The sequence below is a fragment of the Plectropomus leopardus genome, chromosome 5, assembly GCF_026936395.1.
Source record: "Plectropomus leopardus strain MGB_pleo_1.0 chromosome 5, ASM2693639v1, whole genome shotgun sequence".
Lineage (NCBI taxonomy): Eukaryota > Metazoa > Chordata > Actinopteri > Perciformes > Serranidae > Plectropomus > Plectropomus leopardus.
The window spans coordinates 32,290,628-32,311,210 of NC_142180.1; positions in this window are offsets into that span (position 1 = coordinate 32,290,628).

The window sequence follows — 20,583 nt, forward strand, 5'->3', positions numbered from 1 at the left end:
CAACACAGGGGATTAGCTGCATTTTTAACACACTACTGTGCACACAACACACAGACACACACATATTGATTTGATAGATATGCTTGTTTCACTGACGGGTCCGTAGTAGCTTTATCTCCTGTTCTTGTCATTTCCCCTGAGCATTTAAAGGCTGCTTATACAAGCCTGTCACTCACTTGCTGGCACCGAGATTGACTTCTGTGATACACAACAACAATTTAGCAGGAAATCGACTCCTGTGGCATTTCGGTGTTCAGAGGCAAGAACAAGTCTCACAGCGACTACGCCTCTAAATTTTCTCAGACAACAAGGCAGCCAGATGCTGAGTTAATTTGATGCAGTTAAAACATGACAAATTAAAGCTGACTGAACCACAAATGATCAATGATGATATCATCTTGCATGCAGGGCAGAATAAATTGGATGATTTGATTATAACCCTATCAGGCCTTTAAGGTCATCAGGCATCTGAAATCACTGAATGAAAGTTTTTTGAGTGTGTTGGTTGTACTGGATTGTTAAGACAAAGGTCATATGAATACATATCAACTTTGTGAGGATATTTAGTGATTGGACGAGTGCTGTAATTTTGCAATATTATTTAGCCAACCATAGGGGATGGCAATCAACCACCACAGTGGCTATGTTAACATTTTTATTTCTTTTTTTATAATGGGAGGTCCGTGTTTTTACACTTTGCTTCAAATGTGAGCAGTGTTATGAGGTGCTGAGCGTGTATTCTCTGCTGAGCGCTGCACATTTGCTTAATCATGGAAAATTCCTTAACAACATTATCATTGACATATTGCCTTAAATATGCACATTTCTAACACAATTAGTTGCGGCGTGTCTTAGGCATTTTAACAGCTTGCTCATTTATGTATACCAGTCCATACCCAGGGATATGTGCACTGCAGCTGCATGCAGACTTCAGGGAATATGCATGCCACAAACTTGTGCAGACAACAGATTTGGTGCAGATTTTGCAAATAAACACCAAAAAATCTGCTTTTGACAACATAGGTTTTCAACTTCTGTGACAGAATGCTTTTTTCTGTCACTCAAGCTGCAGTCCCACAATGTGGGCTGCAATGGCAGAGTGATGTGTTTTCATTTGTTGACTCTATGGGTGGAATAAGAAGCAAGTCAATAGTCACTATATATGAAGAATTTTTATACAAAACAGTCTCAGTGCCCATGTGCAATTTTATATTGATTAGTCATCCCATCACAGAGAAAAATTGATGCAGGCAGACAGATGAAGTTTGCTTCATTGTAAAGTAGGATACTGACATGAATCCACTTATGTGTCTGTTACATTCTGTAATAACTGTCACAACTGTTAGTTTTCAAGACCTCAGTGAACATCTTAGCATCAGTATTTGTGACCAAATGCCTTAAATATGGTAATATCTTATCACTCCCTTTGCAGATTCACCAGCCGTCAGTCTTCGAGTCATCAGCCACCAGTGTCTGGACACAATAGAGAAGCTTTATCTATAAGCTGCTCAGATGCCTCTCAGTTACAAAATCTCCCTCTGGAGTCTAAGTACCAAAGCATCTTCTGTCAATTCTAAATAACCAACTCATTCTGTTAATACATACACTTGTAATTGCTATTATTTTTACCATATTCATCCGTCTCTTCTGATTGAAATACCACATATCATGCTTATCACCACAGTGGAAATTCCATCACTGCGACAGCCCTAATGAAGACAGTGCTGATGTCCTCAAAACCCCCTTTTTCTCCATATGATATACAACTGTACCAGTGTTCTCATGTTATACACACATATATATATATATATATATGGTGTATGTAAATGCTTTACATGTATTATTTATGCCATATAAATAAAACTGCCATACTGACGTTATAAGGGGCCTGGGGCTGACTGTGCATCTCATTTGGTCTCACTGTGGTTAGTGTCTGGAAGGGGAGCTGAGGTCTGGCAGGAGCAGTAGGTGATATTTAGTTCTGTTGGAGCCTCTGGGCACAGACTGTGAGCAATGTTCCTATCAACCTGTCAGTCCGACCTGCCAGTGCCCTGCAGGATATGGTGCTTGTATGGAAGGTGTGTGTGTGTGTGTGTGCGCGTGTGCGCGTGTGTGTGCAGCCGAGCAGTACAGATGTTGTGATGCAGGTGCTAATACATGCTACAGTTCTGGGAAAGTTTTTGTAAGGTTGTACCTGCGGTTTGTGATTTTGACAGAGTAATGCATTGTGCATTGATTTGATGCAGGTAATAATCATTTAATGAATTGTAGGGACAATCTGAAACTGGTTCTCACTTATACATCATTATAGATTATGGCCTGTGGAAAAAAAAAAGATTTATTTATTTATTGTTGTGATGACTGATTTATAAAGATACACTCAGGTTTTTGGTCCTGGTGGCACAGCAGCAACTGCAACCAGCTATTTACCCATGACTCAAGCAAACCATGTCAACTGTTTATCCAGCACTGTTTTCTATTTTTTTTTAATGCATTACTTTTATCTGAGTATTTTACCATTTATCCATTATTTCCAGCCAGCTGTTTAACACAGAGAAGCTATTAAGGCAAGCATTTTTTTTTTCTGGTGATTTTTCTGAACCCCTTCTTATATGTGACAACAGGTGAATATTCATTTATTTACTTAATTTTTTTTTTCATCTGTGTAAATGGTTTAAGAAAAAAAGACCTTCATGTCAAAACAATGAAGAAAAAAACTGGGTGTGTCTCTTCTTTAATTTATCCATTACTTAGTTATTTATTTTAGTTTATCGATTACTCAAAGCTCATTAACTGATCTGCTGGCTTGCTTAAGTTTTTATGCACTCTGAGTTGCTGAGATATATCAACTGTCTCAATATCTGGATTTATCTATTTTTCAATCTTTCAACCTGTAAACAACTGCAGAAGTGCACCCCGGGGTACGTATCCCTGGTAGGAATTCTTTACATTATAGTGTTTCAACAATAAACACTCAACAGTGAATGCTGCATGCTCTGGCTTAGGGCTATTACCTTTGACCAGTGTGTCTACAGGATGTGATGGTAGTGTTTTGGTTATAATCTCAAAAAATGATCTCAGATTCACCCACAGGGAGTGTTGCACTGTTTAACATGACTGTTAAATGCATTCATCGTGTGTGAGATCAGATTAAGAAATCAGTGATCCATCTTCCTGTCTGTGGCAGGGGGTGTGCAGCACCACCTATCCATCAATCAGTGTGACAGACAACTGTCAACATCTGCAGTCCATATCAGGGTGAGAGGAACGATGAACGCCCCAGAGTGACTGTCAGAGGGGGAAAGTAAATGTGTGTAACGTGCTTATAATTCCTCAACATTCACCAGATGACAGATTTAAGTGCAGATGTATAATCACAGACACACCTATTTGTACCTTTCAGAACATCTGCCAAGACAGACTTGAAGTGATGTCAAAATTTAGCCCACAACTGAAAGAGATCCCAACCCATGATCATTAGAAATGCAAACAATCTGAAACATTGCTCTGTGGTTCAGCAGTAAACAAAGATTTTATTTGTGTAAAGGAACCTGTGTAAACTTTGAACAATGCATAAACTGATTTATATCAGCAGTGGTTAACAAAAACAGAAACATTCTGATATTACTTTGTTGTATTTATTTATTAAAGCACCCCTGCAGTTCGGTTTTATTTTGTTATTGTGAAACTCAACAATAGGAGGTGGAATATATCAAGATGCTCTTTGAAAAGGAGAAGAGGAAATGGTGCCAGCTACTGGAATGGATAGCGGAAGAAAACAGAGATGGGGCATAAAAGCATAAAATATTAACATACTGAATTTGTATTGTATCAGATAAACAGCATGAACAACAGCAATATGATAAAATGTGTAATAAATTACATCCAAAGCCTCCGAGATATATGGGAAAGCATTTTAGATCATAAATTCAACATAAGGTTTAAGCAGTCTTTGAAAAATGCTTCTTTTGAAGGAATTAACAACAAGCATGAGATTGATAGTTTAACTGAGTCATATGACCTAATTTATGACATTTCAGAGATAATAATGGTAAAATCAAGTCCTTATTTTGCATGTCACAAGTAAGTCTCAAGTCAATGCACTCAAGTTCTGAGTCAGAATAGACAAGTCCTAAGTAAAGTTTCAAGTCACAACTGAAAATTTCCAAGTCTTAAACATGACTCTGAGTCCTAAAAAAGTCATTATGTGCTCTCACCAAATGTTATGCCATTTTATCACAGTATTAATATATTACATGGAAATTGTTGCTTTTCTAACTACGTGAACAAAATGATCTTTGGCAGAGGCGTAGCACCAAATTGTGAGCCCTATGTGTAAGCAGTATCTGTGCAGTATCTGCGCCCCCCCCCCACACACACCTCGACCATTCTGTATTGGTTTCCTTGATATAGCTTTTGATTTTTTTTTTCAAAGTCAGCTGCTTTCTTTTCCTTTACTTCCTTTACTTTCTTTTTTTTTTCTTTCTCAAAGCCTTGATTTCCCTTTCTCGGGAAAAGATATGACAATGCAGGAGCAGACTGAACCATTTTGCAACGTTAAGGGGTGAGAGGAGCCCCAGAGCACCACTGTTTTTTTTTTTGTTTTTTTTTTTTTAAATACAGGGTTAAGGCCAATTTAAATGTATTTCTGGCACTAGTTACTCAGAAGAAAAAGTGCAAACAAAACAAAACTTTTCATTCCAGGCTTTTCAAGGGCACCCCTCCCACTGCAAACAGCTGGTTCCAGTTTTGCCCGTTCTACGAAGCACCTAATCTTTGGTATTCCTTTTTCCAGCTGGCGCTCAGTAAAGTATTTCTTTAAATTTTTTTCCTGCAACTTTTAAGTTCAAACAAAGTGGATCTGGGGAATAAAAGTTGACTTGATGGGAATGAATATTGCTTGTTACATTTGTGACCCCAGTCTGTTTTGAGTCCAATTCATGTGACTCGAGTCCACACCTCTGCAAATACTAACAAAGCAAACACTGACAGGGGGGTTTTTCTAATTTTAATTATGTTTTAATAACACGAGCCTTAAATGTCCCATGGTACTTTTTTGTCCACATCAGTTTGTTTGCATAAGTTAGTGTGGTATCAGAAGACATGAACAAAATGGCCCGACTCCAGCCAAACATTGTTAGTGTAACGCAACTATCTGCAGCTGGTATCAGGGCATGAACTGCATGATTCCTATGCAATGGCACTGTATTCTCACAACAATTGATTGCACAATTATCCATTATGTATTGAGTGAGGCAGGATGTGCTGGCTCACTGTTATTGTGTCTCGTAGTCCTACAAGGGGCTGAAATCTGCAAAGTCTGATAAGAGTACCGGCTCCTCTGTCCATTCACAAATTTCTCATGAGGTCACTTAGCTGATGGATATTAAAAGCCAGCGGGGCGGTTGAGGTGGTCTTGGCGGGGGGGCAAGAAAGTATTACCCCTCAGGATGTTTTTCTCTCTGTCATGATAACACTGCTGGTTCCTTCCTTCAAAAAAGGATTGTCTGATTACAGTGACTACACTACATATCAAGGAAAAGACAGGTATCTATGTCACCAGTGCCTCTTTGTGTGTGTGTGTGTGTGTGTGTGTGTATGTGCACACGTGTCTTCGGTGAATAATTCATTCATTCAAGTGTTGTTGTGCCGGTCAAGCACAGCTGTACAGGAAGGAGACCCTCTCAGGTTATCTCACCGGACACTCGCGTCATCCCACAGTTACACTGCAGATGTGTGTTTTCTCTGCTCAGAGGGAAAACATGGCAGGGAAACTGCAGCACTGATAGGAACATAAAATATTTGTGGTGTTGCACAATTCCTAAAAACAAATTGAAACTGATGTCAGATATAAAACTTAATATGAACATAAATTATTGCAATCCTATCACATTCATTTTTAAATTAATCATGATAAAAGCCGCACAGAGAGTTTGTCTTCGGGCCATTACTTTTCGCTATTAAATATTATAAAAATCATCTGTGGAAAGTCCCCAAACAAACCTTTAGCACTGCAAATTATCTGTTGTTAATAAAATTTTACTTACTTTGTAAATAGACAAACTCAGGCCCATATGTGAATCTTCAGGTATGTTTAGTCAACTTCATCATGGGATGCTTTGTGTTGAATAGTTGTGCAACTGAATGCTGAAATTTAGTCTTGCAGGAGCTCCTATAATTTGTGAAGCAGTTCAAAAACATATTTTGATAAATTCTGCTGGATGAAGCGAACAGGAAGCGGAACTAAAACAGTTTGAGGAAGAGGAATCTTTATAATCTCTGTTATTTATTACCTTACTTACTACTTAGAAAGCACTTCTCTGCTGTACTTCTGCCTAAAGAAAGGGTGCAATAGTGTCAATAGCCCATTAGTGAAGTCATGTTTACATATTTGTTCAGTTATATTCAATTCAGGTATTGATGTGTGTCCCTAAATTTTCTTGACAACTGTTCATCCAGTCGACTTCACACTTTGTGGGTGTATTGCTGAGGAACAAAGAGAGTGTTGTGTTGAGTGTGAGCTCTTGAAATCTACAGGATATATTAGTGGCGCCACTACCACCAGAAGTACACACTGTGTACACTGCTACACCGCTGAAAGGCACGCTGGATGCACAGTTCACTCTTTGTCAGTGGGGAAGCCGGAGATGTTACATTGTAGCATCTCAAACATTTCAAGCATCCCTGATATAACTTTTGAATCACCACTTTTGTTTATGGAAATAGCCTGTGCATATACACTAGCATTGCTAGGGGACACAATTATATCACGACAGGTTTATTGCTCAGGACCCAAAGAATTAGGCAGAGTATGAAGCTGCTTGGATGAGCGGTTCTCAAAAAACAAAAAACAGCGAGTAGAGTTACCAGCTGAAATATCAGAGGCCAAACAATCATGGCACATTTGGGGCCTGTTCAAAGCACATGCACTAGTTCACCTCCACTGTGCTGGCTCATGTTACAGTTCAGCCAAGTAGGACGCTGTAAATGTTAACATCTTTTACTGTCTCTTGTCCATGATTAGATGCACGCTTCCTACTGTGGGGTGATACATTTGGCAGGTGCAGTGTGGTAGAAATTAAATAGTTACTGCATGAAAATGCTCAATCTGTGGATTCTCCTGAGTAACTGGCTCGTTTCAGTCATGCTGCATTGCTTGCAAGGTGCACCTGGCCTGCACCTGGCCCGAGAAGAAGTTGCTCAAGAGTTCCCGTACCAGCAGCAGAGCAGAGAGGCCTCTGGCATAAGGACTGCTGCCTGTCAGCTTGTGATTTTATTGTCTTGTTTGCATGTCTTGTAATAATAAATCAAATCAATTTGATTGTTTTACAGTTGTCTTATATGGTTGGCTTGGTTTAGATGTGGAATACTATTTGTCCTATAGGAATACCTAAGGATGGTGTGCAATTCCCTTTTCTTTACATTACTGAAGCACTGATGTAATGTTTGTCAGGTATCCACTGAACTCCAATCCTGAAAGAGAACTGCTTTTTGCATAACCAGCCCCTGGAAAAGCAGCTCAGCCTTGCAGCCCATTTTTCCCACTGGCCACTTGCAGTATTGCAGCAAAAAAAACAAACAAAAAAAAACCCAACCTGTAGCCCAAAAAGACTTTTCCCCATTGACCAACATTATAAAACACACATCTGTAAAACTGCAAGGAAGATAAATTATAAATCTTTCTATTATGAATTTTTGAGCCACGTCTTTTTTATTTGTAAAACTTTCCTCAAACTGAAAAAAACAATTAAAAAATGAGTGTCGTCTTCACAATGTAAAGTCTGTGAGCTGAGCAGGAAATTGATGGCGGGGCCAAGGGGAGAAACAATATTGTGCATATTCGTTGCTGCAAACCCCGGGAGTAAACCCCACAGCTTGAAAACCTTTTTGGCATATGCACCAGGCAAACAAATCCACTGGAATGAATAGGCACCGTCTTTGGTCCAGCGGCAAGATATTAATAAAATCAATGGCAGCTACCCCCTAACTACTAACTAATGCTTCCAGTGTTTACAGCCACATTTTAACCCAGAGCCCACCCACAGTTTGCTGTCTCAAGGCATGTGCACATTTAGGAAGCCCTCATGGCTTGTTTTGAGAAAGTACTAATATCTTTAGTAAAAGTGGTGATATCGCAGTGTAGAAATACACCATTTTAGGAGACATATTTGTCTGATTTCTATTCTCTGCAAAGATATGGTTCATGGTGAGTGAATCTGGTCCATTTTTATCTGAACGATCTGGGACGCAAGAGAGAGAATGAGTGCGTATGGATGTTTATTTAGCTGTAAACAGCTCAGATTGAAGGGGAAGGAAGACTGATATCCTTGCTCTCAAAATAATGAATGCAGAAACAGGATGTTTGGTGCGTAGGATACTACACAAGGTGAAGAGATAACAGCATTGTGTACAGCTCGGTCAGTGGGAATAAAAGACTTTCATCCTCTCAAGTTGTGCAGGCTCAATTTCCATCCTGATTTTTTTTTATTGAGCTGAAGAAATTGAAAAATTTGACTACAGCACTACAATTCAACTATTTCTGATGGAAACAGGCTAATTTGTCATGATTGAAGATACAAAATCAAAATAAAATTCAAGTTTTCACATAAGGAATTTGCATTGGTATTTGATGCATACGTCAAACATACAGTTATCATATTAAGAGAAATGAAAATAAGTGTTGCAACACAGAACATAAATATAGAAAAAAGTTACACTAAAAAATGTGACTGATTTAAAAAAAAAAAAATCTTGTGACATAACAAATATAAACAATATAGTGATTTCAAAATAAGATGACTGTACAGTTTTGGTGTAGGATGTGCGAAAATATCAGTCAAGGGATGTGCAGAACAAATAAAAGTCTACAGAATAAACTGGCATTTCTTATAAGACTTTACACTGAAAATCACAGAGGCGTTAAAAGTTTAATTCAAGACTCACTTCAATCAATGGTTGGTTCAGAAGGTTGGGAGTCCTTTTTGGAAGTGAAGATGACTCACTACAGAATCTTAAAATGAAGCTGAATTTATTATTTTGTACTTTTCGAAATCCAGTTCCACTAAAATAAAACAAAGTCAAATCAACAGAGCAGCTTATGAGACACTAAGCAGGGGAGCTTCTGGTCAGTGAACTCCAAACATCCTGTGGAATTTCAGACAGCTTTCACCAAAGATCCCCAAAATAACAAAGAGTATCCTCGGGGCAGTCTGTCATCATGGATATTAAAGCTCATAATACCCGCAAACTATTTATAATAATACCACATATGGACAACAAACATTCACTTATAGCCTCAAAATCATCTGCAGGTGAAAGAATTTCTAGAAAACAAAACACACACACACACACACACACACACACACACACACACACACACACACACACACACATATTATAATATAGGATGCACTTAAAAACTACCTCCAGGCTCAATATTACATGTGTGTGTACACTTATGAAGAAAAATTCCTAAAATGACAGTTAAGCTCTGTATTTCAGCAGAGCTCGCCTCACAGTCAATCAAAATCACAATGATAGATTTGAATTGGCAAAAAAAGCTGTAGGTGATCTTGATGCTTATCACAAGTCATTGACAGGGATGACGCCATTGTTCACTGTTTGCTGGGTCAGTAGTTAAGTACAGAGGGGTTGCATGGAGAACCTATGACAACAAACATCAGTGTCTGTCAATTTATCACTCGGCGGTGGAACGAGAGAAACTGCCTCAGGCGTTTTTTTTTGTTTAAACCTCTGCAAATGGCAGCATATGCTGCAGCTACAAGTGCCTCAGTGAAAGAACAAAACAATCAGATTTCCCTCCTAGACTTGTACATATATGTCCAGCATGTGATGTCACATACCAGACAGGTAATTGCAGTTGTGACAAACTATACAGCTCGAAGGTCTTAATACGCTGCTGTCACAAGTGTCAACAATGTGTGCACAGCCGTTTCTTACACTTATAGTTGTTATTAGAAGGAAAGTACTTCAGAGTTTACTTTGCTGGAGGAAAGGCAGTCAGTCTATTTGATCATCTGTTCTGACTCAGACTAAAATCCTCCAAAAAAAAAATTATATAGGATGCATTGCCATGAGAGTTTGTACATTATCCCCTGAACTTTATTCCAGCACCAGCCACTTGGCATTTTTGGTTGTTGGTAAACAGTCCTGACAACCATTTCCAGTGATATATTTAATGCAGATATTTATGGTGCCCAGGGGATGATTTTGCTAATCTTGAGACCAAAGTGGACATTTTCAGAATCTTAGTTTCTTGCATTCTGGTGACTTTAAAAGAATGAAAATAACATATTTATAAGCACATTGCAGCATCTGCATTTTAATGTTTGTTTTGGTTCATGCCCCAGGTACTCTGGAGGCCAAGCTGTAGGCTTGGCACATGCCAGGGACCCACAGACGGCTGTCTTTCCTGGTCCACAAACCCCTGGGTCCTGGATGCCTAATCAAGGCAAAACAGGAGGCTCACGGTCTCTGCAGCTGGGGTACCCTGTTGTGCTGAAAGATGGCAAGCCAGGTGTCACCCCCCCAACCTCCGCTAGAGCATCACACTGGACTTAAGCAAGTGCAACGTGGCCAGCAAGGTGACGTGGTGTCCAGTGGCAGCTGGCCCGACTCATGCAAACATCTTTTTCTGGTCCCAAGGGGTCAGACAAAACGAGCGAGGGTGAAGCACCAATGGATTGAAAACAATACACTTTTAGAGTTGAAGAGCTTATGATGCACAGTGCCAGAAACAAGTTGTGATAACTAAAAGGGAAAAAAAATGTGTGAAAATGTTTCATAAATTGCTAGAAATATGGGAGACTTGTTACCACAGGAGGACACTGGGAGAGGGCAATTGAAATCAGGAGTCTCCAGGGAAAATGTGAAGATTGGCAAAGATGTGGATGAATCCTAATGTCTTTGGTGATCCCTGACAAGACAGACTGACACAGATTTGTTTCAGGTATTCATGTTCCCCTCAGGATGAATTGTTATATCTTTGTTGATCTACAAACTTTTCATCTAGCACCATCTTTAGTTTATTACCAAATATCTGCTAATGTAACCATGCTAACATGCTAAACTAAAGGCTTATTTCCACTCCATTTATGTTATGGTTATATCCATCTTAAACTACTCTATACTGCCCCCATAATCTCCGCTGGTGCTTACTGGAAACGTGCATGAATATGGACGAAATATTCATGCAAGTATGGACACAAGGCTCCATCTGTGTCCATATACGTATTTAATGTTGAGCATAAGTGTGCCCTTAGATGGTGAATATTGTTAATATACCTGCTGTCAATGTGAACATGTTAGCATGCTTACGTTAACGTCTCAAAACGGCACTGGGTGAACTGCAGCCTCACAGAGCTGCCAGCATGGCTTTAGACAGTTAGTCTTGTTTAAATAGCACTATGTGAACCACTTTGAGTACCTTGCATTATATTTGCTTATCATCAGCATCTTGGCAAGCTGGCACAAGGATTTAAGTGAAAACACTGCTGTGCATAGCCCCAAGCAGTGCCACTACAATATATTGGTTATAGCTCTGTATCTTTCCCCAAAGTTTTCTCTGAAAGGGTCAAAAAGAGTCCAAACCTTCAGGTTCATATACCACATTTGAAGATCTTTGCTAAGACCTTTTTTAGTAGGTATATGTGCGGAAAAGAACGAAAATGCTTTTTATTAAAACAAAAATAACATCATAAAGTAATTTCATAAGCTTTAATGGAGGGGGGTGTGAAGCAGGGAGCTGCTCATGTGTATCTTTTAGATGAAGGCCTTAAAACCCATGTTTCCTGCCTCTAGTCATGCATGCTCTCCCAGATTACCTCTGTCATCCACACCATATGGGAAGGGGTTGAGGGACTACGAGAAACAGCTTGCTTGAAATTCCACAATCCAATGCACTCATCACCTGAGCCACAGCAACATATGCCTATATATATATATATATATATATACATATGTTTTTAGCTTTTTTATTAAGGTAATCTTTCAAGAGACATCGTAGAACAAATAAAACATTTAGAGAAAGCTAAATGCCTTCCAGAAATGCAACACAGCAGGAAAAAATCACAATAATATAAAGTCTGACTTTCATGCAACAACAAATAAGAACAAAAGCTTGACTGTCATAAAAGTTTTGGTAATATGTCTTTACAAAATATCTCAAGAGGGCAAAAGAGTTCAGAGGTGTTTGCATTTCATTGTCTTTTGAAGTTGAGTTGTGCAAATCCAGTCCTGCAAGGATGAGTATGCAAATAAGGGACATCCAAGGTTAAGTAATTATTGCATCGTTTATCATAATCGTAAGATTGAAATGAGAGAGATGATGTGAGGTTTGGAAGATGTTGACAGTTGAGCTTCATAGATAGACATCATGAAATGTATATTCTTTCTGGTAATATAAAAGGTTATCCAAGCTTCCAGAGCAATAAAGTGTACAAAAAATATCACCAGTGATGAAACACAATGAAATGTGTTCAGCTGGGTTTAATTGCGGCTTCAGAATGCAAAATGCCTCAAGTTAAGATCAGGTGTAACACTGGAGCGAATAATAGTTTGAAATGGAATGAATGGCATGTTTGGTGGAGTTAACTGTGGGTAAACGTCATGATCTATGTGCCAGTTTCAAGGACATCGGAGATTAAAATGAACTCAATACCTTGCTTTTGTCAGTCAGTTAAATATTTGATGGGCAGACAGGTGATATCCTCTTACCCAGTGGAATGTTCCAGCACACAAAAAGGCTCGGAAAAAATGTTTCACAAGACGAATGAATGAACAAATGAACAGAGAAGTTTTGTTGACATATAAAATACCTGAGAGGATAATTTATTATGAGTCAGAAGAGACTGCACCAATATTGTTAAAGCTGTAGAACAAAATTAATCAAAGTCACACATAATTCTGTCTAATTATGACAGTAAGAGGTCTGTTGACATCCTGGGATGCACCTCAGGCGTAAAAAACTGTCAGGAATAAGCATAGCAGTTACTCTGAGTTGAATTTCAGTTGCTAGAAGTTAATGTTTAACCCATTTTTTTAATGATTGGCTCACAGCCAGGAATATGGGCCAATTAAAAAAAGGCAGCGAGGTTGCCATGGTACCCTGTGTTGCACCTACACAAATAATGTGGCATCAAGCCTGAGGTGAACAGGGACGGGTGAGATTAATGATTACCTTAACTGCACAGGGATGTTGACATCTCTTTGAAACAGGGAAACACACTGATGCAGCTCTCACACATTCTTCAGAAAACAATGTCATTCCTTTTAAAAACTGGTTAAACATGTTTTACATACAGTTTTAATATTTCTAATATTTACACCACTTCAAATGAAAAATCTCAACAGCTGTTTAATGGATGAAATTTTGTACAAACAGACATGATACCCAGAGGATGAAGTGAAGTGACATTTTATGTCAGTTTATTGTGAGGATTTTATTTCAAGTGAAATGTTGCAAGAAATAATGGACAGGTTGTCATGGCGAAGTTTTTTCACACTTTGTGTTTGTGAAACATCCTATATGCTTTATTTTCTTGTTTCAGGAAAAGAGAGCAGTTGTCAGATTTGAAATGACAAGAACTGGAGATGCCATTGGGCCCAGAAAGACCCAGAAAGATTTTTTTTTTAGCATAACAATTTCTGCAAAATGACTTGTGTGATCAGAATGTGACCTATAATGTTGTGCGAAGTCTAGAAGAGCTGCAAGATTAAATCATTTCCCATTTAAGTTAGCAGAGTGCTAAACCAGGCGAAGTTGGATCGGCTGTCAAAAGTCTGTAGTGCGCTTGCTCAGTAGGTCCAATGATGCACAAGCAGTGCCAATCATCTGAGTAATTTCATTTGTGGTAGTTGTGTTTTTGGCTTCATGTACCACTAAATATCGTTTACAGGGTTGATAGACAGGTGTATAGAGCTCTTTTTATATACCAATGTGGTACATGCCTCAGCTAAAACTTCCCAGTCCGCTGGCTTTGGGTGGTTTGGATCTTGTAAAGACTTAACAACCTGATATAATGTCTTAATTAGCGGGCTTAAGAAGTGCTGCTCAACAGATTTTGTTACCTTTTGATAAATCAGAGCTTGCCATTTGTCCCTGTTTCCAGTCTAAGTGGTTGCTGGCTGACAGATAAGAGAGTGGTATACATTTTGCCTTCTACCACCCTGCCAGAGAACCAATAAGCTTATTTTGCAAAATGTCAAACGACGATATAAATATGAAGCTGGGGCCTGGAGACAGTTATTTTATCTTTAAATAATGACTGGAGACGGGTGTGAACAGTTAGACTTACTGTGAAAGTATCGCTCCAGGAGATCAATGTTCTCTGTCTTCAAACAGTTTGGCACATAATTCCCGAGTAAACCATCACTTGTGATTTTTTTATATATACATAAAACTTAAGAGGGATCTATTGATAGAAATTGAATATAATATCCAACTAAGACCCGTTGTGTTTTCATACAAAGAGCCCTTCATATTTGCTTATCTTCCACAGAGCCTGAAATGTTGCACTGCCTTGTTAGTACAGAAGCGCTCTGACCAGAAAAACCAAACACTGGAAAAAGGCCTCTAGAAAGAGTGTTTTTACACTGAAGTGAAGGCCATCATAGGTTCTCCTACATGCTTGGAAAGGAAATGGTGAGGAGAGAGGAATTCAGTTGGTTGCAATCTGCAATCTCACTGCTAGATGCCACTAAATCCTTGACACAGGTCCTTCTGTATGGATCATAAAAAATTACTGATCTTTGAAGTTACGTGACATTTTTTTTTTTTTTTTTTTTTTTTACCTTCGGTTCATGGTTGCCTCCAGTCTTTATGCTAAACTTAATTATATCACCTCACTCCACCTTCCTAATAAACAAACAGATATGAGAGTGCAGCCTGTTCTCATTGGCAAGTCATCAAGTAATGAAGTATTGTCACGTTTAATTGATGCCAAAAGCACCCTTAAGCCCTTCTAGGAGATGCACCGGGCTTTCATCTAACTCCAATGTAAACCCACTCTTGGCAGTTCTTACCGCTGAGAGCAACTGATGTAATATACAGAGCGAGAAAGTCCACATAGGTCGGAACGGAGGGAAGGGTGGTTGTTGGGTCAAACAAAACTGAACTTTCACCCAAGTGACCCAAGATCTTGTCCTGTGTGAAAAAAACAATCTTATTTTGATATTTTGTAATTTACCAACAAGTTCTCATCCCAAGTCATCACGCATTGCCTCTTTGTCAGTAGATTTCTCCGTCTACATATTACGCTTTAGGTAATCTTCTGTGTCTGCTGTTGACGTTCTGGGATGTTAACAAAAGCATGTGGTGGGATTTTTGCTACAAAAGCATGTAGTTGTGTTTATGCAATAAAAGTGCATTGCAACCAATGCCGGGACATCAACAAAAGCCCATGTTTAAGATTTGGCAACAAAGCCACTAATGGTTAGGTTTGGGCAAAAACGGCACATGGTGAGATGTAGAAAAAAAACATTACATTCACACTGGAAGAAAACACCAACCTCCCAGGTGAAAGTCTGGCTTTTGACCCATCCACCCCTTCCACTTGTCCTATTGAGACCTTCATGTTCCTTTATATTAAGTTGTTACTGGCAGTGTTTCAACCTAGTGGTGCGAATCATGTAGACGCGACAAGTTCTGTCAAGCTATGTTATCAGCTGATACTGTTCTATCACGTATCATGCTGCCATGGCAGGTACACACAGACTGGTCCTTTCCAGCTGGCCGTTTTCTCAGCTGATGCCGCCTGGCAGAGTATCATACATCTTACACCGAAAATATTGCAAAAACATCGATATTAGACAACTTTGGATTAAGAATGGGCTGTCATGTCCCGTGTGAAGCCAAACGTTAGTGTTGTTTTATTATGTACCTCGTCACGCTCTGACATCAGTCATGTGACTCATTTATGTCAAGGCTCTTTGTCTTGATAAACATAAGAGCTCTTACTTTGATACTGTCTTAATATTAGACCATACCCAGGAGAAAGGCACAGCTGTGCATGGGGCTTCATTGGTTTTTTGAACTACATGAGGCTTGTTTTACTGTACTTTGTTTTAATGTCCTTTATATGTGTATTGCTGTGTTGTTTGGGAATGCTGAATTTCCCATCTGCACAACATATTTAGCCCTGGGTACGTATAAAGATACCTTGAATGTTATGTAACAAGACCAAAAACATAACTTTTTTTCTAAATCTAACCGAGTCATTTTGTTGCCTAAACCTAACCACAACCATTTCACAACATTAACCACATGTTATAGTGTGTTTCAGCTGTGCCTAACATCAATATGCAAAGCATTTAAGTGTCAACATTTGACGACTTTGGAATGAGAACAAGCTGGAGAGCGGCATCAATTTTGTCATCGAACTGCAAGCAAATAAGTGTTTTTTTTCCAAAAAATATTGAAGTACTATCTTATATTCCAAGGACCTTTACATCTCAATAAATATAACCAAACACAACAATATGTGCATCCTCTTTACATGTCATGAGAAAACACTATAAATGGTACAAATCAAAGTAAAAAAAAGTTGTTTGTCCATCAAGGTCGCTTTTTATATTCACAACAGAGTTACAGCAGCCATCTGGAGTCCTGAGCCTGTCACTGACCCAACACCCAGTGCTGGGAACAGAAGGTTCCCTCTTAGCACATGAGGAAGTGCAGTGTACCTCAGATAAAATGTTGCCCCTTAACGCGCCCCAACACACGCACATCCTTTACCAACCTTTTGCACACACACACAACTCATCCTCACCCAATCATCTCTGCCTGCTCCCTCTGCGGTATCTCGCCGCTTCTTACTGGCAGCCCGCAGTAGCACCCCTCCTCAGCTCTGCAAGGGTACACACGGCAGGGGCGGCATGTTTCCTGGGCAACTTGAGCAAATATGGGAAGTGGTGTTGACCCGAAAGGTAACCCATATGTGACACCCATGTCGCCTTCCTTTCTCACACCCCAGAACATCGGTTAACTGCTAAAAGTGCACCATAAAAAATAATCAAGAGACTTCATGCTGGTTCATTTTGGTTCAAGCAGGACATGGTCTGTGACAATGGCAGTATTCAGCCCAGCAAAGCTGTGGGAGGCTAGTGTGTAGGAATGTGTTCTGGTGTACAGTACTTCAAGAGAATCCTTTTTTTCTAACCCAAGGCTTGATGTTATCTTCTTGAAATAGTAGCTCACTGAAAATAGTCGTGAAGTATCACATGGTAAGGTATGAAGCATCACATGATGCAGAGCAAAGACATTGTGATTTGATCAAGGAAGGTCATTCATTAAAGGGCCCTGGAGGTTTACTGTTAAATGTTTCTTTTCTCTGAATAAATTTGTGATTAATGAGCTGTAGGCAATCTTCTTTCTGTTTATGACGTAATATTAATTTTCTGGAAATCGAGAAATTCCCAACAGTCACAAACCAAAGAAAGTCATGTTCTTTTTTACATAAATGACCTCCTGTCCTCAACAGGCCACAGTGCACCAGCCTCTCTATTTCCTTCTTACCTTTAACTTAAAAACATACAGGAGTGTTTCAAATTAAACTGCCAGATTTACCACAAACTGTGTCGGAAGGAGTGTGACATGCTTATCAAAATTTACAACCATGGCAAGGAACCGCAGCAAGGTTGAGCAACCGCATTCAGCGCATACTGAGAGGGGACCCATTGCACATAACAGAGTGGTTACATGCACATGTTTTTACTTATTTTTTATGTTTTATATTGCAAAATACAAGTCTACTCTTTTGGAGTCAGACCATGTCCCAAAGTTGCAGCTTTTTGGGTTAAAGAGAAGAGACAATTGCAAAAATGAATGGTGGATCTTCTTTGTAATATAACTGCCCCCCCAGAAAAAACCCAAACCATACAGAAAATGTGTGGTATGTTTGCTTCTACAAGGAAATTTCCATTCTCAATGTATAAATATTCAGCACAGTGCACAGCTATTAGCCCTCAAGTCAATATGACTGTTGTATTAATCCCAGAGTTGACAAGTCTTTACAGGTCAGTGGGTTCAAAGCATCATATTCCACTTTATTCCCATACTTCTGCTCCATGAGGATTAAAGGAGCAACTGACTGTGTAACTGAAAATGACATGTTCATTAGAAAGACAGTTTATGGAAGTGTGTTATAGCCATACTGCTCACCAATTTGGAAATCGAAATTATATACAGATTTAAAAAGTGGCAAAGTCTCTTCCCTCATGGTGCCTTATCTACCTTATCTCTATGGACCCGATGAAGTGAAAGCAGCATAGATAATCTGGGTAATTTTATGCACGGCAGTTAAACTATTTTGGCTTCATGTGCCACTGAGAAACTTTCATACAACACACCTGAGCAACATGGTGGCACACACAGTGAACTGAAAAAGTGGCCTTTTCATCAATTATTTCACTTTATACAGTGTTTTTTGTAGTTTGTGTTGTGAAAAGTGCTTTACAACATTGTAGCTGCAATTTTCATTCTGCGATTGGTGCTTGATAGAAGTTTTTGTGAGCATGTGCATCTCCCATCTCAGTTCACACAAAACAAATACACACAAGAACTTGGTGGTTCAAACTTTTGCGTCTGGCACCTGTTTACATGATTTTGAGCTGTGGTACATTACCTGAATCAGCAAAGACGAGCAAGACAACTGACTTCTTCTCTGTACATACTTGTGAAGCTCATAAACTTGCCATACAAGCCTCAGTTTACATCCATGTTTTCCCAAGCAGGTGCACTGGGACACATTTATAACGGAAGTCTGGAAAAGTCTCAGAATGATCAGCTTCCGACTTGCAATAGATTGCAGTGTACGGTCCCATAGTGGTCCACCAGAAGAGGAAGGACTTCGCCTCTCTTTTGACTGACATTAAGAGTCATGAGTGTTGCGACAAGTAACATTTTATATAGTGAGAGCTGCGTTAATATTTCACCATTGGCCTAATTACTATGAAACTACAAAGATACATCTCAGCCTTTCTCTCTTTTTAAAACTTCCGTAAGTCTGACTAACAAACATTTATTTCAATGGTGGGATTTCCTGTTTTCTCTTATCAGTTAGATCCTGAAACAATGGACTCTGCCCACGCAAAATTTGTGCACCAGGCTTGTCTGCTCTCAGCGCTGCCGTCCTCCTCGCCGGCTTTCCCCTCACGACCAGATGTCCCTTTCTGGGCTGGAGCCAAGGGACTTTGAGTAGAGGCAGGAAGAATGGCTAAAAAGAAAATCAGATAGTGTGTCATCCATTACTGTGCTTTAGGTTAGTATTTAAACCTGCATTTTACAGTGAAGCAGAGATGATCTGGATTACTTGTGACAACTGCCACAGGGGACAACCTGCTATGAGGTTCACACACACAAAGCAGCTGGCACTTGTAAAAATATTAAAGTTATATTAGCCATGAGAGGATCTCAATGCATTATCATGCACAATTTAACAATGATAGTAGCTGCACAGACCAGTGCTGATGTTGATGCTAATGTGTGCAAAGATATAAAAAGGTAGCCTGGTAAGACCGTCCCGATGACATGAACTCAACATTCAGTTTCTCTCTTTTTATTAATCTGGACTCTCTGTCACTCTGAACATTTTCAGTGGGCGGGATCACTCAACTTGTCAGGATCGGCTGAATAAATTTGTCTAGCCTCAACCACAGAAACTTTAGATGAGAACAAGAGTTCTAAAAAATACAATTTATTCATACAATTTGTATGTGATGTTTACCTCATTGACAACAAGCTCCTTTCGCAACAACACAGACACAGGTCGTTCTCTGTCACACAGGTGTTTATTAGGCATTTCTGTCCCTCTGCAGCTTCAACATCTTGTCACGCCATGAAAATTATTTTAAGGAAAGACATAACAGAAAATACATTGCAATGTAACATAAGAAGTAAAAAAACTAACAAATTGCAGTAAGTGCAAATATCACATGAAAATATCACATGATCACAAGAAAACATCACATTCAGACGGGAAGCAAACACCTGACTCCCAAATGAAAGTCCAATTTGCTGGATCCATCCACTGCCTCTCCCACTCACTGTCATTCTCTTTATATCACATCGTTACCAGCAGCGTTTCAACATGACGCCATCCAGCGGTGTATCATGAGGATGCAACAAGTTCTGTCTGGCCTTTTTATTTTCAACTGACGCCCACTTTACACGAATCATGATGCCTTGACAAGTGCCATCAGGCCATCTGGTCGTCTAAAAGGGTACGAACACACTTCTGTCTAGCCACGCTCTCAGCTCATACAGATGCGAAAAGTGAGCTTTTGGCATTGGGATCTTTCACCAAAAACACTGCAAAACCAGCGATATTTGATGACTTCAGAATGAGTATGAGCTATGTTAATGCATGCTGCTTCTGTAGCCGCTATCACTGATGTGCAAGTGCTGGCCTGCCTTTTATGTCATCACTACAACACAGTCCCTTCTATGGCTAAGATTAGATTTAAATTTCTGGAAAGTGTTTGGGGCAGCAGTGATTCCTGACTAATACAGAGAGTAAAGCAAAATGTTAAGCTCATGTCATTAGGACGGTACAGGCGAGTAAAAAG